Source organism: Dasypus novemcinctus, chromosome 11, assembly GCF_030445035.2.
Source record: "Dasypus novemcinctus isolate mDasNov1 chromosome 11, mDasNov1.1.hap2, whole genome shotgun sequence".
NCBI lineage: Eukaryota > Metazoa > Chordata > Mammalia > Cingulata > Dasypodidae > Dasypus > Dasypus novemcinctus.
In genome coordinates this window covers 59,181,905-59,209,819 of record NC_080683.1, presented here as the reverse complement: position 1 = coordinate 59,209,819, position 27,915 = coordinate 59,181,905, and the positions used below count along the sequence as shown (strand labels likewise).

Below are 27,915 nucleotides of genomic sequence, written 5' to 3'. Positions count from 1 at the left end.
CTTGGCTCGTACCAGGCGACAGCATGGCTTACAAATAGAGCTGTTTGAATTCTGGCGCCACTCCCACGCCACGCAGCGATGGCCCGCCAGACTAAGAAGCGACGGACTGACGCATGCAGAGTGGGAGACGCGCGCGCACCTCAGAATAGGTGGACCTGCGGCTGACGGCTGACGCGCACGCCACGCACAGGCAACACAGCGCGCGGTAAGGACGCCGAGGAAAAGAAGCGCCGTGCGCGCTCCCGCTCCCTCCCCTCTGAAGTCGGCCCCGGCCCCGCCCCGTCTACGTCCAATAGTTGCTAAAGGGAGGGGCGACTTCGTTCTGACGCGCCACAGGCTATATAAGGGCCTGCTGGCTTGCCAGTTCGGTCTTTTACGTCCGGATTTGAAAGTTGGTGCTCGGCGTAAATATATATAGGTGAGTGGGTGTCGTGGGCGGAAAACCGAAAGGGGGACGGTGGCTTCGTGTGGCCTGGTACTTTGCTGTACTATGAGGCGATTTTAGAGGTTTGCTCTTCGAGTGGTATATGTTGAAAGTTCACGTGGCGAACTCCAGTTCAGATCACCAAGGGACTCAAGTTTGAGTCGTGGCTGCAGTGTTAAGAGTTTAGCCTTGAGGAGGGCGCAGATCTACCTCGGGCCCCGCGCGTGCGACATGGGGCTCGAGCAGCCAGATAAGCCAGCCAGCAATGCGAAAAGAAATGATTTGCGGGCTTCGTTGAGAGCAGTGAATAGTTTTAATACTGAAAATCTTGAAATGAGACCTTTTGAGAATGCATAATTTTTAAATACCGTTTCTCCGCTGGCACAATGGCCCTATCTACCAATGCAATGCCGAAGCTGTTATGTGGAGATACTAAGGTTAGATTTTAACGGGCTATTGAGCGTTTTTGTTTTTATTAAAAGAGGAAACCTGTTGGTTTTTCAGAATAGAAAATGGTGCATCTTTTGAAATGTGCTTCAATTTGTAGCTGCAAAACAAATTTGCAGAATGCTGGAGGATATTTGATGAAAATTAGTAAAGACGTGACATTTTTGAAAGATATGTGTTAAAGTTCTACATTTGAGCATATTTGTAATCCAAACATAAACTAAATGATTTTTTTTTGTTTGAAACAGCATCCCTGGGGTTGATTGAAGTCTAATGAGGATATTGATGTTCCTAAAGAGCAGCCTCGTTTTGAAGTAAGTATTTCAATACTGTAGGATTTCTATATAGACATGATTGGTCTGCTCAATGATGTAACTATCCCGAAACTGAACACCTGAAGAAAACAAGTACGGATTCGGCTTCTGAGATAAGACCAATGTTAAACGAAAAATTTGTTGGAGCTCTTAAAAGAATTCTCCTACCTTGTAAATCATCTTGGGGAGGACTACTAGCTCACAATATTTACTTTTCTGCCAACAGTGAGGCATAGCTGTCTTTTGAGAGGCCAATTGGCTATGAAGTTCCTTCCTGAGGTAAGCATTTCTCTGAAGATTTTGTTTTCTTAGGAATTAATGTCCTTTTATCTGTGATGATCCTATCCCGAACCTGAATTTCTGTTGAAAAAAGTTATACGGATCTGGCTTCTGAGATAGATAACAAGGGCAATGCTTTTTAAATTCTTTAAATTGTGATGTTGACTGCCGTGGTAACTCTCAAATGTTATATCTTTTCTAGGGCTCATGCCGTGAGGTTATTTTTGAAAAGCTGGCAACGAAAATCAACCAGAAAAAGCCCTTCGTTTTACAGGCATGAAAGGAAACATACACTTGTGATCTGTTTTTAGTAAAGACATTGATTTTTTATTTTGTAAATGGACAGTGAAACAACCTTATGCGGACTAATATGTAGATAAAATTCAAACCTTATCTGTTAACACTACCCTAGACTTACAAGCTATTAATTTGGTAAAGGTGAGAATCTAGTACATATATTGCCACTTTAAAATTCTAGTTTGAATAAATTTGAGATGCGTGCAAAGCAGATGGCTTCTCTTTTTCTTTTAACAAAAAAGGTGTTTTTAGCTACCCAGCCTTATAAATTATTCCAGATGAGTATTTTGTGTTTGGTAACTTGATTGAATTTCTAATGCATCAAATAGGTGCTTTGTACTTGAAGTTACATGGTCAAGTATTATAAGTACTTAGAACTGGCTAAGATGACCTGCATGTATTTGAGGCTTAGGTGTCCTTTAGGCAAAGACATGAATATGAAAACCAGACAGACATGTAAGAGTCTGGGAGACGAGTTAAAATACAGAAAACTGGTCCAAGTAGTACTTTAAGCATACTAACTGAATATTGTTGCTTCCTGGAGGTTTTTCTCACCCTAGGCTGTCCCACTGATCTTACTTATTTGCGTGTGTACAAAGATCAGATCAAGCCCAAGTTTGCCATGGAGTTCTGGAAATTTGATTGGACTTATTCCCAATATGAGGTCCAGGCTCTTTGGCATCATTCCCATGAATCCTGACTTCTCCCCTCACTACACCACTGCAGAAGTCCCAGCATGCATGTGGCTGAGTTTGTGGAGTTATAACAGGATAACAGTTTAAATTAACGGAATCCTAATTCTCTTATTAACAGTGGGAAAGACGTTTCAGTAGTTTTTATCAGACATGATGGGCTTTGAAAGTGCAGTGGTCTAGTTATTCACTCTTACGGTGTTTATTTGCCTGGGATCAGAAAACATGAAATTAATTCAAGATAAACTGACCAAGAGGAACAGAATGGTGCAAAAAGAATTGAGGGTGTAGGTAAAAATATTGTTAAAATTATTGACCTTGAGATCTAGGCTACATTAGGGGGGAGCCAGGAGTGCTAAAAAAACGGTACCAGGTAATGATAAAGACCAAGGTATGTCATGGAAGGGTTTTAGGGAAATATGGTAAAATGAAGCACTCTCCATGGATTATATCTATGTCTGGTCCTAGAGCGAGTTGTTTTGTATGGTGGTTTTTTGAGTTCTTAATGCAAAGATTGCCCTTTTCTGTGAACTCTGCCTAGCCCAATGTAATGGCTCCCCTAAAAATTTGTCTAATTAAATGGAATTAAATACGTATATTTAGGGTGAACAATCAAGGAATGATTTAGTTTCTCCAAACAGCATGAGAAAAGTTGGAAGCCAAGGATAAAGGGGCACTGTTAAAATTTGGGGAGTTTATTTGGCTAAAGAACTGCAAATTTTAAAAAGCCCATGTAACGCAATCTGGTTATATACATTTTAGCTTTAGATTTTCATTTATTACATTGACACTGGATCTATGCTGCACTTAATATTAACAAACACGGTTGTCCATGGTGCTTTTTTCCTGTTTTGATGTCACTTCAACTACTTGAGGAAATAGATCAATAATTACCTAGTACAAGTAAAGAGTGGCATTTGCAAAGTTATTTATACTTCTCACTTACACCATATTAGTTTCTCCTTACAGTAACTCCTTATTACTAAAGTAGATATAATTCAGTAATTCAAGATTGAGAAATTTAAAATACAGCTTGCTTAATGTCCAAACTACTGGAAGGAATGGTCTCAATATAATTTGCCCGTTTAAATAAATGTTTTATAGTTTGAGATCAGTGGCAAGCCAGGAATTGTCCTAAGTATTCAAGGACTCTGGAAACCTTATTCTGGGCAGTATCTAAAAGACTTGGAAATATTTGACCTAAAGAAATGAAAATTTGGGAAGGCATAATGGCAACTTTTAGATATTTGAAAGTATATCATCTGGCATAATATTAATACCGTATGGTATGTCTGTTTTACAGATGAGACAACTGAAAATTAGAAAACTTAATGAAGCTCAAATAGGAATTGGTAGAACTGAAATTTAAAACCCTAGCAGTCTAGTCAAATTATATTCTTACCATACTAGCTTCCTCAGTGAAGTAGTTCACTTAAATTTTTACTTAGAAAGCAAAAAGAACAATGAAATAGGAAAAGTACAACTCAACCTAAAAATGAATTTCCCAGTTATATCATGTACTGCCTCCATCTAATCTCAGTGTAAATTGAATGAATGAGGCTGACTTAGTCAATTTCAGTTACCTTTTGAAAGGGGTTAAAATGGGAAGTTTTAAGTTCTATATATGTTACCATAATGAATTTTTTTTTTATTAAATTTCCTCAGAATTCATCAGTCTGGGAATGGGTAAAGCACATTAACATGCACTGGCTCACTAACCACCTGTTTGGGTTTTTTTCTTCTTTAAAAAATTTATTGTATTTTTTTAAAGATACATAGATCACAAAACATGCTACATTAAAAAATATAAGAGGTTCCCATATACCCCACACCCCACTTCCCCCACTCCTGCCACATCAACAACCTCCTCCATCATTGTGGCACATTAATTACATTTGGTGGAACTAACCACCTGTTAACACAGGAACTCCAGCCCCTACAAAATTCCATGTAAGGCTCTGGATCCCCGTGAGGGTATCACAGATGTTTTCACAAAAGATCTTGTCCCAAAGTCCTTCCTATATTGCTCTACCTTCTACTGTGTGTCTTCCTTTGGGTACCTCCATGTATCTAATATCTCCCACAGGGCATCCCATTCTTTAGTGCTGACAATATTATGTTCCAGAGAGGTGCTGTGTTTGCCTCATATTCTCTCTCCCAGTGCTGTGCTTCATAAAGTAGAAATCTGTGCAGCTCTACCAATAGCTTCTCACAAAACAGACCATTCAGCCATTTTTCATTAACATTTTTCCATAGCACAGACTTGGTCCATGGATGAGACTTGGGAATAATTTTCCACCATCTTCTGCCCCATCTCTGGTCTCTTCCTGGCAGGCTCCCATCTTTCAATTCATGGGAACTCTCAGCCTTATGAACCCAGACAAATCAGAATCTCAGATTAGGCTTAACTCTGCTCTGTCAATAGTGGCCCAAAATCCATATGTATATATACCAGTATGTCATTGATGGTGTCACCTGCAGTTACTAAAAATAGGAATTTTAGGACTGATGAAAAACAAAGTGATAGCTATTTCTATACCAAAGTGTGCAATGTAGGAATACTTTCATGCAAAGTTTTGCACCTTTTGCTGATAGTTGATCAATTTACATCAATGAGATACTGCTCTGGGGCTATTGTAAATTGTATTCTTTGGGGGTAAATCACAATTCCAACTCTTGATCTTCATCATGAAGACTCCTTTTCTAAGAATGAAGGTACAAACATTGTTCAGAGTTTGACCACATACCCAGAAATGTCAGGATAGGTTTGAAATTCGTGGGCTTGTCTCCACACACCTGGATATAACTCAGGTTTTTGGTGAATGTTGTTGGTTTTAAATTAAATCTGTTGGGAAGCAGACTTGGCACAGTGGTTAGGGCATCCGTCTACTACATGGGAGGTCTGCAGTTCAAACCCCGGGGCCTCCTTGACCCGTGTGGAACTGGCCCATGCACAGTGCTGATGTGCGCAAGGAGTGCCCTGCCACGCAGGGGTGTCCCCCACATAGTGGAGCCCTACGTGCAAGGGGTGCACCCGTTGAGGAGAGCCACCCAGCACCAAAGAAAGTGCAACCTGCCCAAGAATGGGGCTGGGCTGCACACATGGAGAGCTGACACAACAGATGACGCAACAAAAAGAGATTCCCATGCCGCTGACAACAACAAGCGGACAAAGAAGACGCAGCAAATAGAACAGGCAACTAGGGCGGGGTGGGGCGGGGGGATAAATAAATCTTAAAAATAAATAAAATAAACCTGTTTCGCTGGAGATTAAGCCATGTTGATAGGTTAGGAGTGTGGTGGTGATTCAGAAATATCCTACGGTATGCATTAATTTGTTCATTGAACAAATATTTACTGAATGGCTGCCATGTGTCAGATACTATCCTAAACACTAAGGAAACAGCAGTGACCCAAGTAGACAAAAATCCCTGCCCTTGCTGAGTTAAAATTTGGGGAGGAGGACACTTCATAGTATGGTATAAAGTTGTTAATAAATGAGAAGTGATATAGGGGAAAAAACCATTAGAATATGGGGTATTGAGAGGTTTGGGAGGTAAGTTATGCTGTACTTTTAAATGGAGTTTACAGAATAGGCTCATGAGAAGGTGAAATTAAGCAAAGACTAGCAAAGGAAAAGGGATTGAGCCATGCAGATACCTGGAAAATGGACATTTCCATTGCAATGGCCCAGAGACAGGAGCATGCATCTTAAGGAAAAAGAAGAAATGGGATGCAGATCATCATGAAGGGCCTTATAGGTCATTAGAGGGTTTTACTCTGACTAAAATGGGAATGCTCTGAAAGAAAACACATCAAACGCTGTAAACTCTACCCTTAGAGCCCAGATCATCTTCTCTAAATACCGTTTACCACGAAAAGGAAATACTAGGTAGTTGCCTTTCGGTAGTGGGCGGAGCCGAGTCCCTGAGTGACCGCGCCTGAACCACCGCTGCCAGCAACGTGTTCAAGGTATTTCAGAAGGCTGTGGGCCAGGCCAGCCTGAGTCTGCTCACCTTCAATGTACACGTGTCATCAGAAAAGGACTCACCTCACAAAAATTCTGTGAAGGTCGATGAGCTTTCACTCTACTCGGTTCCAGAGGGTCAATCTAAATATATAGAGGAGCCAAGGACGGAACTTGAAGAAAGCATTTCACGGCTCCGATGTTATGATGAGCCATATACAAATTGGTGCCAGGAAATGTACTCCCAAAACTAAGCCCAAGATGCAACGTATCATTCAACAGGGGGTAGACATCTATGACTATTTTCAAAATGCACCTCCCGGATTTTTCCCAAAATGCGGTGTAATTGGTTTTGCTGGACTTGTTGAACTCCCTTTGGCCAGAGGTTCAAAAATAAAGAAGCTGGTCTATCTGCCTGGTTAATGGGATTAGCTGCTTCCGTCTATTATCCACAACAAGCCATCTTATTTGCACAAATCAGTGGGGAGACATTATATGACTGGAGTTGGCAAGGATATATAGCCATAGAAGATTTTTGGAAGGAGAACTTTCAAAAGCCAGGAAATGTGAAGAATTCACCCCGAAATAAGATTACTTATTGCTCTGCCCATTTTAATCAGTTTTAGGTAAACATGGAAACACCATACAGTAAATCATCATATTTCTACAGAAAAAACAGCAGACAAGTCAGTATTGAATGTAATAAATTAGCTTTTTTCTTCATGAAAAAAAAACCTGTACTAGCCCTCTCTGATATCTTGGGTGATGCCATGTTACAAGTGAACTAATCTGGACTTTTTCTGCCTAGAGATAATGTACAAGCCTTAGAACTTCTTGTTCTCATGTTGCTATTTATGTACATAATTAAAATATCAAGTAAAAGAAGAAAAAAAAAGGAAATACTGGTTATAGATCTGAGGCAAGAAATGTACAAGATGAGCCTGGCTTATTTCGCTATAGCAGTGAGCAGAAAACTTTTTTAAATTAAATTTAAAAATTGCTTAAGTTGTGTTAAAAGAATTCAGGAGACAATTCAGAGTGGCTCTCATTTTCCAAAGATGGATAATTTTACACCTATTAAGGATACTAACAGTGGTAGATTGTAATACATAAATATATGTTCAAATCTATGAATTCCTAATGATGCTTTTGGAAAAACTGAATTTAATACTAGAAAAAGATGCTAATGAACAAATTCATTTTCAGAACTGACAAAAGGGGTTTCCAATATCAACTGTACTAATAGATAACCAAATAGAAGATGACAAAAACTTTCTCTTTATAAAAGTAGTCCAGCTAATAAATGAAAAAGCATGGATATAATTTGAATATAATGATCTTGCAACAATCAGTGAATCAATATCTCTAGGCAATTGTCATCAGTGGCTACTAACACACACAAAAAAAGAGAGTGAGAAACAACCAGACATTTTGAGGCCATTGTAGGAAGAATTCAACACTACCTGTGAAGCACTCTTGCCCCAATTTAACAAAACGAATCTAAATTTAATAAGGTCTCTACATCCAACTATCAATTTACAGCAGGTGGAGAAACAAGTTAAACTACACCCCAGAAAATGCAATCAATCATCAAAACCAGACTCGGAGCAGATGTAGCTCAAGTGGTTGAGTGCCTGCTTCCCATGTGCAAGGTCCCAGGTTCAATCAATGGAACCTCCTAAAAAAAATGAAGAAGAAAAAAAAAAACACCAGACTACAGAAAACTCTAAAACATAAATGTTTCTTTAGTAAATAAATCGCAAGAAAAACAAAAGAGATGAGTGGATAACTCTTACAAATCAAGAGACTTAAAAATATGTGTGATTGTTCCAACCTTCCTCAGGCAAGAAATGGCAGAAGAGTCTTAAAAAGGCAATACCTCTTTTTTCTTTATTCTCTTACCATTCCCCATTTGGGAGCAAAATTAGTTTAGGAAAATCAAAAATTGATGACTCCAGCCTTCATCAAAGAAAACAAGAAGCAATTCCAGAGTAGTGGGTGAACTGGATTTCCAGAGTTATAACAATATAATACTCAGAATGTGCAGGTTCAAAACTTTTTATAAAACACACCAAAAAACAGGAAAGTATGGTCCATTGATGGGGAATAAAAAGAATTTGACAGAAACCATCCCTTGGTATCCCTAAGTTCCTAACTGAAACTATTAGTCAAAGAAATTATACCAACCATCTTAAATATGTACAAAGAGCTAGGAATACATACAAAGAACTACAGGAAATTAAGAAAATGTTGAACAAAATAAAAAGGCAGAAACAAAAAAGAAACCTAACAAATACTGCAGCTGAAAAGTATAGAAATTGAAAAATGAAAAATGCACAGGAGTGATTCAACAATAGATTTGTGCAGACAGAATAAAGGATCAGAGAACTTGAAAAAAAGACTGTGGAAATTATCCACGTAATGAGCAGAAAGAAAAACATAACGAAGAAAAATGAACAGAGCCTGAGGAACATGTAGGAAACCATCGAGTGTACCAACATGGGCATCATTGGAGTTCCAGAAGAATGAGAGAAAAGAGCAGAAAAGATATTTGAGGAGATAATGACCCAAAATTTCTCATTTCTGATGAAAGGTATGAATATAAACATTGAAGATGCTCAACAAACTCCAAACAGAATAAACCCAAATAGAACCACACTGTACCATTTTACAATCCAACTGTCATTTGCCAAAGCTAGAGAGGATTCTGAAAGAAGAGAAGCAAAGTGACATATAAAAGGGACCTTCAGTAACTTTACATTCCTCCCCTCTGTGTCTTCAACAGCCAGCTCAAAAAAGAAAAAAAGATCAGGTGCTGATTATCCATCAGAAACCATGGAGTCAAGAAGGTAGTGGGAAGACATACATAAAGTGCTGAAAACAAAATTACCAACAAAAATTCTGTATCTTGTGAAACTGCCTTTCAAAATGAGGGAGGGGGACTTCCAGGAAGATTGCAGACTGGAAAGACATGGGATTCTCTTCTCTCCCAGAAAAAAAATAGCTAGAAGACAGGTAGAAAAAGCCTGGGAAAAAAAATCTTCTATGGTTTAGTACACCAGGGAAGGCTGGACACTGCCCAGAAGAGAGGGACAAAGGGAAAAAATCACAATGGCAAACTGAGTTAAAAGTAGCAGCTGGGGGAAGCGGACTTGGCCCAGTGGTTAGGGCACCTGTCTACCACACGGGAGGTCCGCGGTTCAAACCCCGGGCCTCCTTGACCCATGTGGAGCTGGCCCATGCACAGTGCTGATGCGCACAAGGAGTGCTGTGCCACGCAGGGGTGTCCCCACATAGGGGAGCCCCACTCACAAGGAGTGCACCCCATAAGGAGAGCCGCCCAGCACGAAAGAAAGTACAGCCTGCCTAAGAATGGCGTTGCCCACATGGAGAGCTGACACAACAAGATGACGCAACAAAAGAATCACAGATTCCTGCGCCGCTGACAACAACAGAAGCGGACAAAGAAGAAGATGCAATGAACAGACACAGAGAACAGACAACCGGGGTGGGGGGAGGGGGAAGGGAAGAGAAATAAATAAATAAATCATAAAAAAAAAATGTGGCAGCTGGTACTGCCCACACCCTTCCCTACACTAAAATCACTCTTGAATTCTCAGACCTTGGTGCTGGCAGCTATAGACAAAGGGGGCCACAGGGATCCACCACCCCAGGAAAGGGGAGAGAGAGGGACACAGCCTAAAATGGACTCAGATTTTGACCCACAAATTTGGTCTGCTGAGTCCCATGAGCCCTTCCAGGCAGGGTGGGGCCGTGTTATTGTTTGCCTTCAGAGCAAGCTCCAGACTAAAGAGACCTGGAACTGAAAAGATCCAACCCTCTCAATCTCTGCCTCTACTAACTGGGACAGATTGTTGAGAACACAGAGGGTATTGGAACTATTTCCTACAGGGGAAAAGGGAGGGGACTGCCAGTGAAGGTTGGAGACAGTCTGTGAGAAAATTTGAACCTATATCCTATATTCCTACCTCTAGGTAGGAACCTGTATCACCTTGATCCAATTCTTGTTGCAGCAAACACCCTCTGCCAGGCAATGAACTGAGAAGACTGGCAGAGTGCCATCTGCTGGCAGACAAAGGAAGTGCATGTGAGGAAATAAGGCATTTTCCTGCCTCCCTTCCCAAAACACTAGGAAGCCGATCTGCAACCCATTACTGGGTCCAGAATCCAGTTTTGAGCAACTAGCAGGGGTATTCCTAAAGACCCAGGCTGAACCAAGAATCAAAAACCAGCAATAACACGCAACCTCCTGCCTCTAAATATCTATAAAAGAGAAAGAAATTGAGCATTTGAGTAAACTCACCATCTTAATCAGATGCCTAAACATCAGCAAAAAATTATGGGCCAGGGAAGCAGATGTGGCTCAAGTGATAAGGCCTCTGCCTACCATACAGGAGGACCCGGGTCAATCCCTGGGGCCTCCTGGTGAAAATGAAGAGGAGAAAACATGCCTGCATGACAACCCAGTGCCCGTGTGGTGCACCGAGTGCCCATGTGGTGAGCCAAGTACCCACATGAGTGCCTGCATGGTGAGCCAGTGCCCACACAGTGATCCAGTGCCCATGAAATGAGCCGAGTGCACACACAAGTGCCTGCTTGATGAGCTGAGTGCCCACATGATGAGCCGTGTGCCCATGTGAGTGCCCACGTGGTGAGCCAGTGCCCACACAGTGAGCCAAGTGCCCGCACTGCAAGCCAAGTGCCTGCACAGTAAGCCAGTGCCTGTTCTAGTGAGTCATGCAGCAAGATGATAATACCACAAAAGAGAGACGAAGGGGAGAGTCAAGGTGAAGCACAGCAGATACCAGGAACTGAGGTGGCACGGTTGACAGGGAACCTCTCTCCATATCAAAGATCCCCGGGATCGAATCCTGGTCAATCCTAGAGGAGAAAGATGAGAAGAGAAGATGAAAAGAGAAACAGGTACAGAAGATCACACAGCAAATGGACACAGAGAACAAAAACAGCAAGGCAGGGGAGAAGAAGGGGAAGAAAAATAAATCAATAAATAAACTTTTTAAAAATTATGATCCATATTAAAAATGGAAGAAAAGACCCAAGAAAAAAAATATATCAAGGAATATATCAAAGAAGAGATGCAAGATTTAAGGTAACTAATTAACAAGATGCATTTAAATTTCCAAAATTACATTAATGAGCTGAAAGACAATATGGATAAAGAGATCAGCATCATCAAGAAGACATTGAGAAAAGCAGACGTGGCTCAACTGATTGAGCATCCACCTACCATATGGGAGGTCCAGGGTTCAAACCCAGGGCCTCCTGGCCCATGTGGCGAGCTGGCCCATGTGCAGTGCTGTCACGCACAAGGAGTGCTGTGCCATGCTAGGGTGACCCCCACGTAGGGGAGCCCCATACTCAAGGAATGCACCCCACGTTGAGCTGCCCCGCACAATAAAAGGACAACCTGACCCCTGCCCAGGAGTGGCACCCCACACATGAAGAGCTGATGCAGAAGATGACGCAAAAAAAAAAAAAAAAAAGAAGCATAGATTCCCGGTGCTTTCAAGAATGCAAGCAGACACAGAAGAACACACAGCAAATGGACACAAGAGAGCAGACAATGGGGGGCAGTGGGGGGAAGGGGAGAGAAACAAATAAAATAAATCTTTTAAAAAAAAAGAAGAAGACATTGAGCGAGCACAAATAAGAATTTGAAATCCTGAATAGAAAAGTAACAGAACTCAGAAAGACACAGTAGGTGAGATCAAAAGCACATTAGAGGGGGAAGCAGACGTGGCTCAACTGGTAGTGCATCTGCCTACCATATGGGAGGTCCAGGGTTCAAACCCAGGGCCTTCTGGCTCATGTGGTGAGGTGGCCCATGTGTGGCACTGCCACGCACAAGGAGTGCTGTGCCACGCAGGGGTGTCCCCTGTGTAGGGGAGTCCCACGCATAAGGAGTGCACCCTGCATTGAGTCATCGAGCACAAGAAAAGCACAGCCTGCCCAGGAGTGGCACCACACACATGGAGAGCTGATGCAGCAAGATGACACAACCTAAAAGAGACACAGATTCCCAGTGCTGCTGAGAATACAAGTGGGCACAGAAGACCACACAATAATTGGGGGGGGGGGGAGTGAGAAATAAATAAAATTTTAAAAAACACATTAGAGGGAGCAGATGTGGCTCAAATGATCGAGTGCCTGCCTCCCACATGAGAGGTCCTAGGTTTGGTTCCTGGTGCCTCCTGAAAAAAAACAAAAACAAACAAGCAAAAAACAAAACAAAACGGCTCGGGGCCAATGTGGTTCAGTGGGTGAGTGCCAGCATCCAGCATGTGAGGTTCTGGATTCAATACCTCAAGGAAAAAAAACTGCATTAAAGGGGAGCAGATCTGGCTCAAGCAGTTCAGCACCTGCTTCCCATGGGAAGTCCTGGGTTAGGTCCCCAGTGACTCCTAAAACAAAAAAAGAAGACAAGCAACAAACAAAAAACAAACCAGGGGAACTAATGTGGCTCAGTGATTGAGTGCACCAACTTCCCACATACAGGGTTCCAGGTTCGATGTCCCTGGTACCACACACATACACAAAAAAATTAGAGACATGCAACAGCAGACTTGAAATGGTAGAAAAAAGAATAAGTGATACCAAAGGCAGAACAGCTGAAATTGAAGTGAGAAAAGATTGGAAAAACTTGAGCAGGGGCTCAGGGAGTTGAATGACAGCATGAAACACAACAACATACATGTCATGGGAGTTCCAGAAACAGGTGAAGGGAAAAGGGGAAGAAAGAGTATGTGAGGAATTAATGGTTGAAAATTTCCCAACTCTCAAGAAAGAAATGAATTTACATATCCAAGAAGTACACCATACCCCAATCAGAATAAATCTGAATAGACCTACTCCAAGACACATAATACTCAGAATATCAAATGTAAAGACAAAGAGAAAATTACCAGATCAGCAAGGGAGAAGCAAACCATCATATACAAGGGACACCCAGTAAGATTTAGTGTGGATTTCTCATCAGAAACCATGGAAACAAGAAGAATGTTCTATGATACATTGAGTTAAACCTAACAGACATATACAGAATGTTGCATCCAATTTCAGTGGGTTATACTTCTTCTCAAGTGCCCATGGATCTTTTTCCAGGATAGACGACATTGTTAGGGCACAATACAGTTCTCAATAAGTATAAAAACATTGAAATTATGCAAAGCACTTTCTCAGATCATAATGGAATGAAACTGGAAATCAGTAATAGACAGGAAAGAGGTAAATTCACAAATGTGTGGAGGCTAAACAACACAATCCTAAATAATCAGTAGGTCAAAAAGAAATTGGAAGTGAAATCAGTAAATATATTGAGACAAATGAAAATGAGAGCATAAATTATTGAAACTTATGGGATACTGTAAAGACAGTCTTGAGAGGAAAATTTATAGCCCTAAATGTCTATTTTTAGAAAGAAGAGAGAGCTAAACTCAAAGATTTAACTGAATAACAAGAGAAACTAAAAAAGAACAGCAAATCAAATCTCAAGGCAAGCAGATGGAAAGAAATAATAAAGATTAGAGCAGAAATAAATGAAATTAAGAACAAAAAATAATAGAGAAAACAACAAAACAAAAAGCTTGTGTTTTGAGATGGTCAATAATATTGACAAACAATGGGCTAGATTAACAAAGAAAAAAAGAGGGAAGATGCAAATAAATACAATGAAAAATTAAAGGGGGAAGCTACAACTGACTTCACAGAAATAAAAAGGATCATTAGAGGATATTATGAGAGGAAACAGATGTTGCTCAAGTGATTGAGCTCCTGCCTACCACATGGGACATCCCAGGTTCAGTTTCCAGTGCCTCCTGGAGAAGATGAGCAAGATAATGAGCTGGTACGATGGAATGGCACTATAGGCTGGTGTAACAGGCTGGCACAGAGAGCTGACATAACAAGGTGATGCAACAAGGAGACACAAAGAAGAAACACAATGAGAAACACAACAAAGCAGGGAGCAGAAGTGGCTCAAGTGATTGAGTGCCTCTCTCACATATAGGAAGTCCCAGGGTTGGTTCTGGTTGCCTCCTAAAAAAGAGATGGACAGAGAGCACACAGTGAATGGGCACAGAGAGCAGACAGTGAATGCAAAACAATCAGGGGGGATAAACAAATAAATAGGTGGAAAATCCAATCATCAAATTTAAAATAAAAAACCAACATATTATGAGAAACTGTATGACAAAGACTAGAAAACCTAGATGAAATGGACACATTCCTAGAAATACACAAAAATCCTACACTGATACTACAAGAAACATAAGAATGTAACAAACCAATCACAGTTAAAGAAATTGAATCCATCATCAAAAATCTCCCAATAGGGAGCATATGTGGCTCAAGCAGTTTAGCACCCACCATACATGGGAGGTCCCGGGTTCAGGTCCCAGTGTTTCCTAAAGAAGACAAACAATGAACAGACAAGGAGCAGAAACAAATGAACAGGGAGTGGATGTGGCTCAAGTAGTTGAGCACCCTCCTCCCAAATGGGAGGTCCTAGGTTCAGTTCCCCATGTCTCCTAAAAAAAAAAAAAGAACAGACAACAAGCAGACAATGAGTACAAACAAGCAAAAGCAATGAGCAGAAATAATGAGCAGACAAGGGAGCCTTCTTGTAGGGGTGGAGAACCATAGGTAGGGGAGCATGTACTTCAATGGTTGAGGGCCTGCTTTCCATGCAGAAGATCCCAGGTTCAATCACTGGTACCTCCTTTTTAAAAAATTAAATTTAAAAAAATCTGCCAATTAAAAAAAGTGCAGGACCAGATGGCTTCACAGGTGAATTCTACCAAGCATATTGAGAAGAATTAACACCAATTCTGTTTAAACTCTTTCAAAAAATTGAAGAGGAAAGAAAATTACCCAACACATTTTATGAAGCCAACATCACCCTAATACCAAAGCCAGATAAAGACAGTACAAGAAAAGAAAATTACAAACCAACCTCTCTAATGAACATAGATGCAAAAATTCTCAACAAAATACTTGCAAATTGAATCTGACAGCATATCAAAAGACTTATACCTCATGAACAAGTGGGATTTATTCCTGGTATGCAAGGCTGGTTCAACATAAGAAAATCAATCAACATAATACACCACATTAACAAATTGAAGGGAAGAAAACACATGATCATCTCAGTCAATGCAGAAAAGGCATTTGACAAAATCTAGCATCATTTCTTGATAAAAACACTTCAAAAGATAGGAACAGAAGGAAAATTCCTCAATATGATAAAAAGTATATATGAAAAACCCGTTGCAAGTATCTCTGAATATGGTCCCTCAAGTAATGAAGATTGATTGTCATGGCGGGCCCTGAGGGGAGGGGGAAAGCGGTGTTGAATACATGGAATCAGGGTAACTGTGGGGCAATGGAAGTTTTCCACAAGATCATGCCATGATGGATATAGGTCATGTTAAATTACACCAAAAATGTACAAAAGTCTATAGGCTAAAATGTAAACCATAATGTAAAACATAAGATAACTAAAAATTTAGAAAATTGTATAGTCTAAAATATAAACCATGATGTAAACTCAAATGGAACCACGTTTGAAAGCTATTGTTTCAATATCTGTACATGAGCTGCAGCAAATATAATATGACCATGTATAAAGATCACTGTTGGGGAAGGAACAAAGGGTTCGATGTTGGGAGTACCATATATTGTATATGTGAATTATTGTGACCTAAAACTTATGCCAAGAGAAACTTAATAATCAGGAAAAAAAGAAAGAAAGAAAGAAAGGAGGTAGACACTGAGGAAGAAATGGAAGAAATTGCCTTGCCACTGTACATACAGGGCAACACCTGTAGCAGTGATGAAAGGCAAAATGTCAAAAACAAAGCTTTTTCATTTTTTCATTTCTTTGATACCCCAATTCATTTTTCCTTTATATAATTTTTCTAAATTTATAATAAATATAAATAAAGGAGCACTTGTGTGGGGTGTCATTAGTGGGGGGCACACAGCTGGGAGGGCGTTCTCCAGGGCATGTATACAGGGTACATAGAAAGGATTGGATATTTTCATAGTGATTTCATTTGGAAATGACAGATGAGAGAGTGCTGAATTCCTGACCAAGGGAGCTCTATCACATTCCCCAATGGAACAACAACAATCCCCCAAGTGCAATGGCAAAGACCAATAAAGATGGATGGGCCAATGATGAGCCCTTGATACTGATGGCTCCAATTATGAACCTGTGTGCCTGAAATATGAACTAGGCCTATAGCTGTGGGGTGCCTAAGAGTTACCTCCTGAGAGCCTCCATGTTGCTCAAATGTGGCCACTCTCTAAGCCAAACTCAGCATGTAGGTGCATTGCCTTCTCCCCAGCATGGGGCATGACTCCCAGGGATGAGCCTCCCTGGCACCGAGGGATTACTACCAAGCACCAGCTGATGATGTAACTACAAAAAGACCATGAACAGAAAGGTCAACTCAGACCAGCAGAATATCTCAGCCTACATGTAATATCAGGTGTTAAAAACTGCTTTTCGACTTTGGATAAAAAGGGGGAAATGGAAAGGACGAGTGAGTTTATATGGCTAAGAGTCTCCAAAAAAGAGTCAGGAGGTCATCAGGGAGTGATGCCTCAGCAGGGTACCAGAGACAGCCAAGGTAGAAGGAAACCCAGGTGCTGGTTCTCCTGAGGCTACAGTGACCCACAAGTTCTATGGTCAAGGCAGATGGCTCTGGAGTTCAGGGCCATGTCAGTTGGCCCTACTTTGGTGTTTGTGTTCCTGAGTGTGATGGAGTTGGACTCAGATATAACCTTTCTACACAGGCCTCTTCTGTTCCTTTTACCGGACCTGTGGTTGGCTTGTGGGTTGATGTATACTCAGGAGATCTGAATCTCTGAACTGTCCATGTGACAGCCAGGCCCTGGTCCTCAGCAGCCTTGCAGCTCCTACCCTCTGGTGTCTTGTACTTACCCTGGCCAGCTAACAGGGAAGTGAAGAGGGTCAATCACCACACCAGGGAGCAAAGAGTGCCTACAGCTGCAAGCAGGAGAATTGCATCCATCATCCATGTGGAATCTAAACCCCCTCTTGATGTAGAGGGGGACTGGACATGGCCATCTCAAGTCCATAGGATGGAGGAATGGAGTGTGGATTGGAGTGGACTTGCTGGTGTTCTGCTGGGGAAATATTGTGATTAGTAAGGGAAGGGGTTGTGGTGGTGATGTGGGGAGGGTGGCCACAGTGGCTGCTGATGGTCGGGAGAGGGAGCAAGAGATGTGGTGTGGGAGCATTTTCAGAATTTGGAGTTGTCCTAGGTGGTGCTGCAGGGATGGATGCTGAACGTTGTGTATCCTGTCATGGCCCACTGGGTGGACTGGGGGAGAATGTGGACTACAATGTGGACCACTGTCCATATGCTTCAGTGATTCTCCAGAATGTACTCGCTGGGTACAGTGGATGTGCCACAATGATGGAAGAGTTTGTTGATGTGGAAGGGGTGGCGTGGGTGGGGTGGGAAGTATATGGGGACCTCATGTTTTTTGAATGTAACATTTAAAAGAAAATAAAGGGAAAAAAAGAAACAAAAAAAAAAAAAAAGAAAAGAAAAACCGACAGCTAACATCGTTCTCAATGGGGAAAGGATGAGAGCTTTCCCTCTAAGATCAGGAACAAGATAAAGATGCCCAAGTCACTATTGTTATTCAACATTGTACTAGAAGTTCTAGCTAGAGCAATTAGACGAGAAAAAAAAATTAAAAACATCAAATGTGAAAAAAGGAAGTAAAAGTCTCACTATTTCAGATGATATGGTCATTTATTTAGAAAATTGTTAAATGTCTACAGCAAAGCTACTTGAGCTAATAAATGAATTCAGCAAAATGGCAGGATACAAGATCAACATGCAAAAATCGGTAATGTTTCTGCATACTACTATTGAACAATCTAAGGAGGAAATCAGGGGGGAAATTCCATTTACAAGAGCAACAAAAAAACCTAGGAATCAATTTAACTAAAGTACAGTACCTATATGCAGAAAACTACAAAACAGTGCTAAAAGAAATCAGTGAACAGCGGAAAAAAGGGAAAGAGATTTGATGTTCATGGATAGGAAGACTAAATATCATGAAGATGTCCATCCTACCCAAACTGATTTATAGATTCAATGCACTACCTCAAAAAATTCCAACAGTCTACTTTACAGAAATAGAAAAAGCAATTACCAAATTCATTTGGAAGGGAAAGTACACCCAAATAGCCAAAAGCATTCTAAAAAATAAGAGCAAAAAGGGAGGAATTTCACTGCCTGAACTTGAACCATATTACATGCAAAGCTACAGTGGTCAAAACAGACACATTGATCAGTGGAATAGAATTAAGAGTCCAAAAATAAATCTTCACCTCTATGGCCAACTGATTTTTGACAAACCTACCAAGTCCATGTTTATGGGACAAAACAGTCTCTTCAACAAATCATGCTGGGAGAACTAGATATCCATAACCAAAAAATGAAAGAGGACCCTTTCCTCACTCCCTATACAAAGAATCAACTCAAAATGGATCAAAGACCTAAATATAAAAACCAAGACCATAAAACTACTAGAAGAAAATGTATGGAAACATTTTAAAGGTAGGTGTGGTAGGTGGTAGGTGGATGTTTCTTGGACCTTACACCCAAAGCACACACAACAAAAGGAAAAAAAAAAGATGAATGGGACCTCCTCAAAATCAAACAGTTTTGCATCTCACAGGATTTGTCAAAAGGGTGAAAAGGCAGCCATCTCAATGGGAGAAAATATTTGGAAATCACATCTGATAAGGGTTTAATATCCATGATCTATAAATAGATTTTATCATAAAAAGACAGATGACCCAATTTTAAAAATGGGCAAAAGACTTGAATCCACATTTGTCCAAAGAAGAAATACAAATGGCAAAAACATGAAAAAATGTTCAACATCACTAATAATTAAGGAAATGCAAATCAAAACTACAATAAGATACCATTTCACACCTATCAGAATGCTACTATTAAAAAGACAAAACTGCAAGTATTGGAAAAGATGTGGAGAGATAGGAACACTTACCCACTGTTGTTGGGAATGCAGAATGGTACAGCCACTGTAGAGGACCATTTGGCAGTTCCTAAAGAAGTTGAATATAGATTTGCCACATAAGCCTGCAATATCATAAGTGGGTATATATCCAGAAGAATTGAGAGCAGTGACACAAATAGACACCTGCACACTAATGTTCATAGCAGCATTATTCACAGGTACCAAAAGTTGGAAACAACCCAGGTGTCCATCAATAAATGAATGGATAAACAAACTGTGGTGTATTTACATATTGGAATATTACCCAGCTGTAAGAAGAAATGAAGTCCTTAAGCATATAACAAGGAAAGCAGATGTGGCTCAACTGATAGAGCATCTGCCTACCATATAGGAGGTCCAGAATTTAAACCCAGGGGTGAGCTGGCCCATGAGCAGTACTGCCACGTGCAAGGAGTGCCATGCCATGCAGGTGTGTCCCCTGTGTAAGGGAGCCCCATGTGCAAGGAGTGCACCCCATAAGGAGAGCCACCCCGCACGAAAAGGGCAGCCCCTCTGAAGTGGCGCTGCATACACGGAGAGCTGATGCAGCAAGATGACGCAACAGAAAAAGAAACACAGATTCCCGGTGCCGCTGAGAACGTAAGCAGACACAGAACAACACACAGCGAATCGACACAAGAGAGCAGACAAGGGGGAAAGGGAAAGAAATAAAATAAAATAAATCTTAAAAAAAAAAAAAGCATATAACAACACGGATGAACCTGGAGGACATTATGTTGAGTTAAGAAGCCAGACAGAAAAGTTCAAATACTGTATGATTGTGCTACTGTGAACTAAATATATTGTGTAACATATTGTATGAATTCATTTATATAAAATATAAACATAAATCAATTTATAAAGATGAAATTTGATCAGCAGTACGTAGAGCTAGGGAAGGCATGCTAAGGGATATGGAGTTTTTCTTTTTGGAGTAATGAAATAATTCCAAGATTTTTTGTGATGATGAATGCACAACATTGTGATTATACTAAAAGCCACTAATTATACACTTTAGATAGATTGTATGGTATATGAATATATCTCAATAAAACTGCTTAACAAATAAATACATGTGCAAGAATAGCAGGAAATAGCAACTGTGTACAACAGGGAAAGCAGAAAGAGTTTGAGAGGTGAAGAATTTCCCTGTTTGTCTGTTTTTTCTTTATTATTATTATTGAAATAATGAAAATGCTTTTACAATGATTGAAGTGATGCATGCACAACTATGTGATTATACCAAATACCACTGATTGTACACTTTGGATAAATTGTATGCTTTATTAATATGTATAAATAAAATTGATTTCTTAAAAAAAAGAAAAGGAATTGAAAAGGCAACCTACAGACTGGGAGAACACATTTGGAAACCATATACCTGATAAGAATTTAGTGTCCAGTGGACACAAAGAACTCTTACAACTCAACCACAAAAAAGAAACAACCTAATTAAAATATGGGCTAAGGTAAGTGGATGTGGCTTAAGTGACTGAGCTTCCACCTACCACATGGGAGGTCCCTGCTTTGGTTCCCAGTGCCTCCTAAAGAGGACAGCGAGCTGGTGCAACAAGCAGGTATGACAAGCTGATGCAACAAGATGACACAAGAGACGCAAGAAGAAAAAACATCATGAGAAATACAACAAAGCAGGGAGCAGGGGTTCCCAGTGCCTCCTAAAGAAGACAGTGAGCTGACACAAAGGGCAGCTGCAGCGAGCTGGCGCAACAAGATTATGCAACAAGAAACACAGAGAAGAAAAAACACAATGAGAGACACAACAAAGCAGGGAGCAGAGGTGGCTCAAGTGAGTAGGCTCCTTCCTCCCACATCAGAGATCCTGGGTTCAGCTCCCGGTGCCTCCTAAAGAAGCAGGGAAGATGAACAGACAACAAGTGCAAACAACGAAGGGGTGGGGAGAAATAAATAAAACTAAATCTAAAAAAAGAAAAAAATGGGCCAAGGATCTGAACAGACACTTCTCCAAAGGAGATATAGAAATGGCCAATAAGGATATTAAAAAATTCTCAACATTCTTAGCCATTAGAGAAATACAAATTAAAACTACCAGATACACATTAAACAGAAAGATGGCTATAGTTAAATAAACATAAAATAACAAGTGTTGTGCCAACTATGGCAAGGAGCTGTGTAAAATGACTGCTTCCCCCGAAACTGATAGGGAGACATCAGACCAAGGAATGACTAAGACAAGTCCAGCTTGGTGAGTAATAAGCAAGGAGACTTACATGGAGTCCTTATCCTTGGCAGTGGGAAGAGAAAGAGCATTTTATGAGCTCCATACTCACTGCAAAATGAGAAGTGTATTTTATAATGCATGTCTACATTCAGGTGCGGAAGGCACATAAGGGGCAGCAGGACTTCTAAAATGTGCTTTTTCTTTTAAAGATTTATTTATTTATTTCTCTCCCCTTCTTCCCCCCCCCCCCCCCACCTCAGTTGTCTGTTCTGTGTCTATTTGCTGCTTTTCTTTGTGCGCTTCTGTTGTTGTCAGCGGTATGGGAATCTGTGTCTCTTTTGGTTGCGTCATCTTGTTGTGTCAGCTCTCCATGTGTGCAGCGCCATTCCTGGGCAGGCTGCACTTTCTTTTATGCTGGGTGGCTCTCCTTACGGGGCACACCCTGCGTGGCAGGGCACTCCTTGCGCGCATCAGCACTGCGCATGGGCAAGCCCCACACAGGCCAAGGAGGCCCAGGATTTGAACCGCGGACCTCCCATGTGGTAGACGGATGCCCTAACCACTGGGCCAAGTCCGTTTCCCTAAAGTGTGCATTATTACAAGATTTACTGATCAGTCCTCTGTTCATAACCAGTTCCTGAGGCTTGCCCTTTTACCTATTTAGGAATGAAATGCTACTGCAACTGGAAGAGGAAAGAACTGGAAGAGTTGGGGGAGAAAATGCAAAGTCATATATACCATAATCCATCCCATCCCACAATACTTAAAATCTTTCCACCACCTTTTCTGCATGTAGCCCTGAGCATAGAATGGGGCCGGGGGGGGGGAGGTTTATAAGTGGAAGTACTGTAATATAAGCCCACACTTAAAATATAAACAATAAAGGTAAGAGAAGGATATTCCAAGGGAGAAGAGCTCAGATGCTAGCATGTATCGGAACATCCAACAGTCCATTTGATTGTGTGTTGTTGGCACATTGGCAGGTGAGTCAAGGAAGATATTAGACGAAGCTGTGTGAATCAGGAAGAGAAGTCTATGGTCACAAGTACAAATGTGTAGTAGCTAACAGGAGAGAGAGGTGTCTTCTCCAGTAAAATGACAGTGGATGGGAAACGGAGGTGGCTCAACCAATTGGGTGCCTGTCTACCATATAGAAGGTACAGGGTTTGATGCCCAGGGCCTCCTGGTGAGGGCAAGCTGGCCCATGCAGCGAGCTGGTCCACATGGAGTGCCCCCACGCAGGAATGTGGCCCTGCACAGGAGTGCCACCCTGTGAGGGAATGCTGCCCCACACGGGAAACCGCCCACACAAGAGTGCCGGCTGACCTGGAGAGCTAGTGCAGCATGATGACACAACAAGAGACACAGAGGAGAGAAAATAAGAAGACATAACAGAACAGGGAGTTGAGGTGGCGCAAGAGAGTAATCATCTCTCTCCCACTCCGGAAGGTCCCAGGATCAGTTCCTGGAGCCACCTAATGAGAATACAAGTGGACACAGAGGAACACACAGTGAATGATATAGAGAGCAGACAAAGGGGGAACAGGTGGGGGGGGAGAAATAAATAAAAAAATAAATTAAAAAAAAAAAACAAAACCGTGGAACTTTCTCCCATAGGCCCTAGGACATTTGCTGAGAGAGGGCAGAAACCGGGCTTATAATACCACACATGTTGGCCCTGCATAGAAGCAGGCAGTAAGGCCAACTGTCCTTGTGTGTGTGTTTTTCCAAGATACTACCCACATCACTTTGGCAATTATTGCCCTTGTTGGTATGTTTTTAGTGCAGTTGCCATATTGTAGTACCATTGAAATCATTAGAACAGGAAGGGTGGCTCCAATGTTCCACCAGCATGTTGCTTAGCACACTCTGGCACTTTGAAACATTCATCACCGGCTGGCAAAGCCATAGGAGCCCTCAGCAGCAGCGTCCTTCCATCCACTTTGGGAGGACGGCCAGGTAATATAGCAGATACCTTTATTGTTTTAGAGGCCGTACTAATTCGCCATGCCAATAACTCAAGTGGAAAGACACTATGTGAAATAGTTGAGGCCTGGTCTAAATGCACATATCTTTTTGTCAGTCCCTTAAGGAATGTTGGTTATGTGCATGTGCCCACTGCTATAAGGCACCAACGCAGTCAGAAAGGTGAGCAGGCCTCACAATCTTGTATAATATGAACCAGGTCAGAATATTTAATGGAGATGCCTATTGCCTTAGCCAGGCACCACTCCATGGCAGCTCCTCTGTCACCACTCTTTTCGTGTAGCCATAGGGCTGCTTCTTCAGCACCTTTAGGGCTGGCTAACTTTAGTTCTGTGTTCCAGGTGTCATACATGTACTTAAAAATTCTAGGGAGCTATTAAGTTATACACAAAGAGTAAAGCATCTGAGGATAAGAAATAACAATTAGAGACCACATCCCAGGAATAAATGACTGCTGCAAGAGTTTACAATCTAGTCTTAATCTCTTTAGGAGTATTGTAGGAGTTTAATATGGTTATGAATTCCAAAAGTAGATATTGGATTATGTTTGTAATCTGGTCTGTACCTGGGCATGATTAAATTATGATTAGGGCTTTGATTGGGCCATGTCATTAGGGTGTTGATTCCCCACCCTTTGGTGGGTGGGGACTCACAAAGGGATGGCAAAGGACAGAGTCGAGGGTTCTTAACGTTGGAGTTTTGATGTTGGAGTTTGATGCTGACGTCTTAAGCTGGAGCCCCAGGGAAAGAGACAGAATGATTTGCCTAATAGTCTGCAGCTGACCTTGTGGAGAGAGGCAAAGCCTAGAGAGCTTCATAGTCTACAGCTGACCTTGTGGAAAAAACAGAGGAGCTGAGCTCAGACAGAAGCAAGACCTGGGAAGAGAGGAACCCAGGAAGCCTGAACCCTCACAGATATCAGCAGCCATCTTGCTCCAGCACGTGAAAATAGACTTTGGTGAGGGAAGTAACTTATGCTTTATGGCCTGGTATCTGTAAACACCTACCCCAAATAAATACCCTTTATGAAAACTAACCAATTTCTGGTATTTTGCCTCAGCACCCCTTTAGCTGACATACAAGTATTTTATTATTGATTTATTTATTTTTAAAGATTAATTTTTTATTTATTTCTCTCCCCTTCCTCCCCGTTGTCTACTCTCTGTGTCCACTCACTGTGTGTTCTTCGGTGTTGCTTGCACCCGTCTCTTTTTGTTACATCATCTTGCTGCATCAGCTCTCCATGTGTGTGGTGCCTCTCCTGGGTGGGCTGTGCTTTTTTTCACATGGGGCGGCCCTCCTTTCAGGGCTGCTCCTTGCTCATGGGATACCCCCACGTGGGGGTGCCCCTGCGTGCCAGGGCACTCCTTGCACACAGCAGCTCTGCACATGGGCCAGCACACCACACGGGTCAGGAGGCCCTGGGGATCAAACCCTGGACCTCCCATATGGTAGGCGGATGCTCTATCAGATGAGCCACGTCCACTTCCCTACAAGTATTTTAAATAAGGCTGTTTGTAGAGATCATTAACTACAGACTATAGATTTTTTTTTTCATTTTACTTTTACACTTTTACCAACTTTATATTAATCAACAGATAAAACATAACCTATTTGAATTGCTTTGTTTTTCCTTTAAAGTCTCTTTTTGTTTTTCCTTTAAAGTCTCTTTTTGATGAGCTAACAACATGCTCTTTTAGAGAAGAATCAGAACGATAAGGGATTTTGATTGTTTTCATAACATATCACATTTTTTCTAAGAATAACTAAAGCTATAACCAACAGAGGATTAGAAAATTCCTTCAGTTTTTATGACACTTTCCATGTAATATGTATATATTTAGGAGGTACCGGGGATTGAACCCAGACTTCATACATTTGATGTAGGCACTCAGCCATGAGCTTCACCTGCTTCCCTCATAATATATTAAATGAAACTATGTGTTTTAGGATTCTTTAAAGTATTTTACTTCAGACTAAAATGAACAACTTTCATGTTGTTTGTCATAAGATACACAGTATTCAGAAATAAACCTCAGCTATACTGGGGGAAAAACCTATTTTCCCAATTATTTTACAAAAACCCAAGATTTCCAATAGAATCAAGATTATCTTCCTCCATCACCACCTTAATATACAGATTGTGGTGATGTCTGATAGGTCTCTCTGTTATGAAGTTATTTGTTGTTATCAGCATCAACTCATAGATTTCGACTTAATAATCACTTCCTGGAATCAGCCATTTATACTGAAATCCTTCAGTTTAGAAAATGCTTTTACAAACTTCCTGCAACCTATAAATTCCTATCACTTCTTATAACCATTTATAGCCATGTAAACTAGTTACTTCCACCTTAAGACAAATTTCACCTTTAAATAAGCTTATTAAATTACAGTCAACAACAAACAAAATTTACTTTCACAAGCCCTCCACAACTTTTCATATCCACTCAAATCTTGTCCTACAGATGTCCACCTGGATGAACAACAGCCATTTCATCTTGGGACAAAAATACAATCCCTTAAAACGAGCTTATCAAATTTTGGTCAGCATTAACTATGAATTCATCCCACAAGCTTTTACTTCTTTCTCTTTTTTTAAAGATTTATTTTTATTTATTTATTTCTCCTCACCCCCTCATTGTTTGCACTTGCTGTGTCTGTTTGTTATGTGCTCATCTTCCTTTCAGGAGGCACCAGAAACCGAACCAGGGACCTGTCAGGTGGGAAGAAGTACCTAATCACTTGAGCCACCTCTACTCCCTGCTTTATTGTATCTCTCATTACGTTTTCCTCCTTCCATCCCTTGTTGCATCATCTCACTGAGCCAGCCTGAAGTGTCAGCTTGCTGTCTTTTTTTTTTTTAAGTTTTCAATTAGTAATAATCATGTCTTAGATAAACCTCATTGGCTAAAATACTGCCACTGCACAAAGCTATTTTGGTGTTTTGGTTTTTTGTTCCTTTTTTTTCCTTTTATTTTCTCTTTTTTTTTTTTTGGTTTGTTTGTTTGTTTCAGTTTTTTAAAGATTTATTTTATTTTTTTATTTCTCCCCTTACCCTCTCATTGTTTGTTCTCACTGTCTACTCTCTGTTTCCAATTGTTGTGCACTGTGTCTGCTTTTCTTCTCATTAGGAGATACTGGGAACTGAACCTGGGACCTCCCATGTGGGAAAAAAGCACTCAATTGCTTGAGCCATCTCCACTCCCTCAGTTCGCTATCTTGCAGTAGGCATGGGAAACTGAACCAGGACCTTCCATGTGGTAGGCAGGAGCTCAATCTAGAGTCATATCCACTTCCCTTCTTCTTTCTATATCCCTTTTAAGCCTTGCCTCGCATCTACATTCTCTTTTTAACTTAATTTTATTTAACTCAAACTTGCAATTTTCATTATTTTAAAGACCTAATAAATATAATGCTCATTTATTTCACTAGTATCAGTATAAACCTAGGGAGAGTACACTCAAGTCTAATAAAATTGAAACAATTATAGTTTATGCAAGAAATGTTTTTCTTCCTCCATAGGAAGCTAAAACCTCTTTTCCATAATATTCTAAAATTGTCAACAACCTCAGAAGCATCCTAACTGTCTGGCTCTGGGATATACATATTATAATTGTTTAATTTGTTTCAGTCATAATTTAGAAAAACCTTTCCATAGCTTTCAAGAATTTTTTCTTTACTTACGAAATTTGGCAATTGGATTACTTACTTTCATCCCAAGGCTGTTAAAAAAACACAAATTGGGGGAAGCAGAACAAGACGATGCAACAAGATGATGCAATGAGGAGACAAACTGAGGTGACAAAACAAGGAGTCAAAACAAGGAAACACAATGAGAGACACAACAAGCAGGGAGTGGATGTGGCTCAAGTGATTGGGCACCTCCCTCCCACATGGGAGGTCTTGGGTTCAGTTCCCAGTGCCTCCTAAAAAGAAGACAAGCAGACACAGACAGCACACAATGAGCAGACAGCAAGCGCAAATAACAAGGGGGAGGGGGACAGAAATAAATAAATCTTAAAAAATTTTAGATTGGGGAATTTACAGGACAAACTATGCATCACAAGGTATATTCTGTAACAATCCCTCTGTTCCTATCATTCTTAATTTCTAGACCTAGTAGACATAATTCTAAACTAAACTCCCATTTCTCTATCTTACCACCTTTAGCCCTTCCCCTATAGCTCCCTCAACCA

General features: G+C 40.9%; 1 long non-coding RNA gene, 3 other non-coding genes and 1 pseudogene across 4 annotated transcripts; 4 read left to right on the top strand and 1 right to left on the bottom strand.

Moving 5' to 3' along the window:
- Positions 1-300: 300 nt before the first annotated feature.
- Positions 301-1,972, top strand: LOC101421511 (uncharacterized). Its single transcript, XR_001117433.3, has 4 exons — positions 301-418; positions 1,120-1,185; positions 1,412-1,464; positions 1,667-1,972. It is a non-coding gene; the product is annotated as an uncharacterized lncRNA (long non-coding RNA).
- LOC111759539 (small nucleolar RNA SNORD50) lies at positions 1,233-1,300 on the top strand. The gene has a single exon (XR_002793493.1). It is a non-coding gene; the product is annotated as a small nucleolar RNA SNORD50 (small nucleolar RNA).
- On the top strand, positions 1,513-1,582 carry LOC111759538 (small nucleolar RNA SNORD50). The gene has a single exon (XR_002793492.1). It is a non-coding gene; the product is annotated as a small nucleolar RNA SNORD50 (small nucleolar RNA).
- A 4,426-nt stretch (positions 1,973-6,398) lies between the features above and the next one.
- Positions 6,399-9,955, top strand: LOC131280499 (MICOS complex subunit MIC26 pseudogene; annotated as a pseudogene).
- Positions 9,956-26,516: 16,561 nt separating this feature from the next.
- On the bottom strand, positions 26,517-26,652 carry LOC111759536 (U4 spliceosomal RNA). The gene has a single exon (XR_002793490.1). It is a non-coding gene; the product is annotated as a U4 spliceosomal RNA (small nuclear RNA).
- Between the last annotated feature and the right edge of the window lie 1,263 nt (positions 26,653-27,915).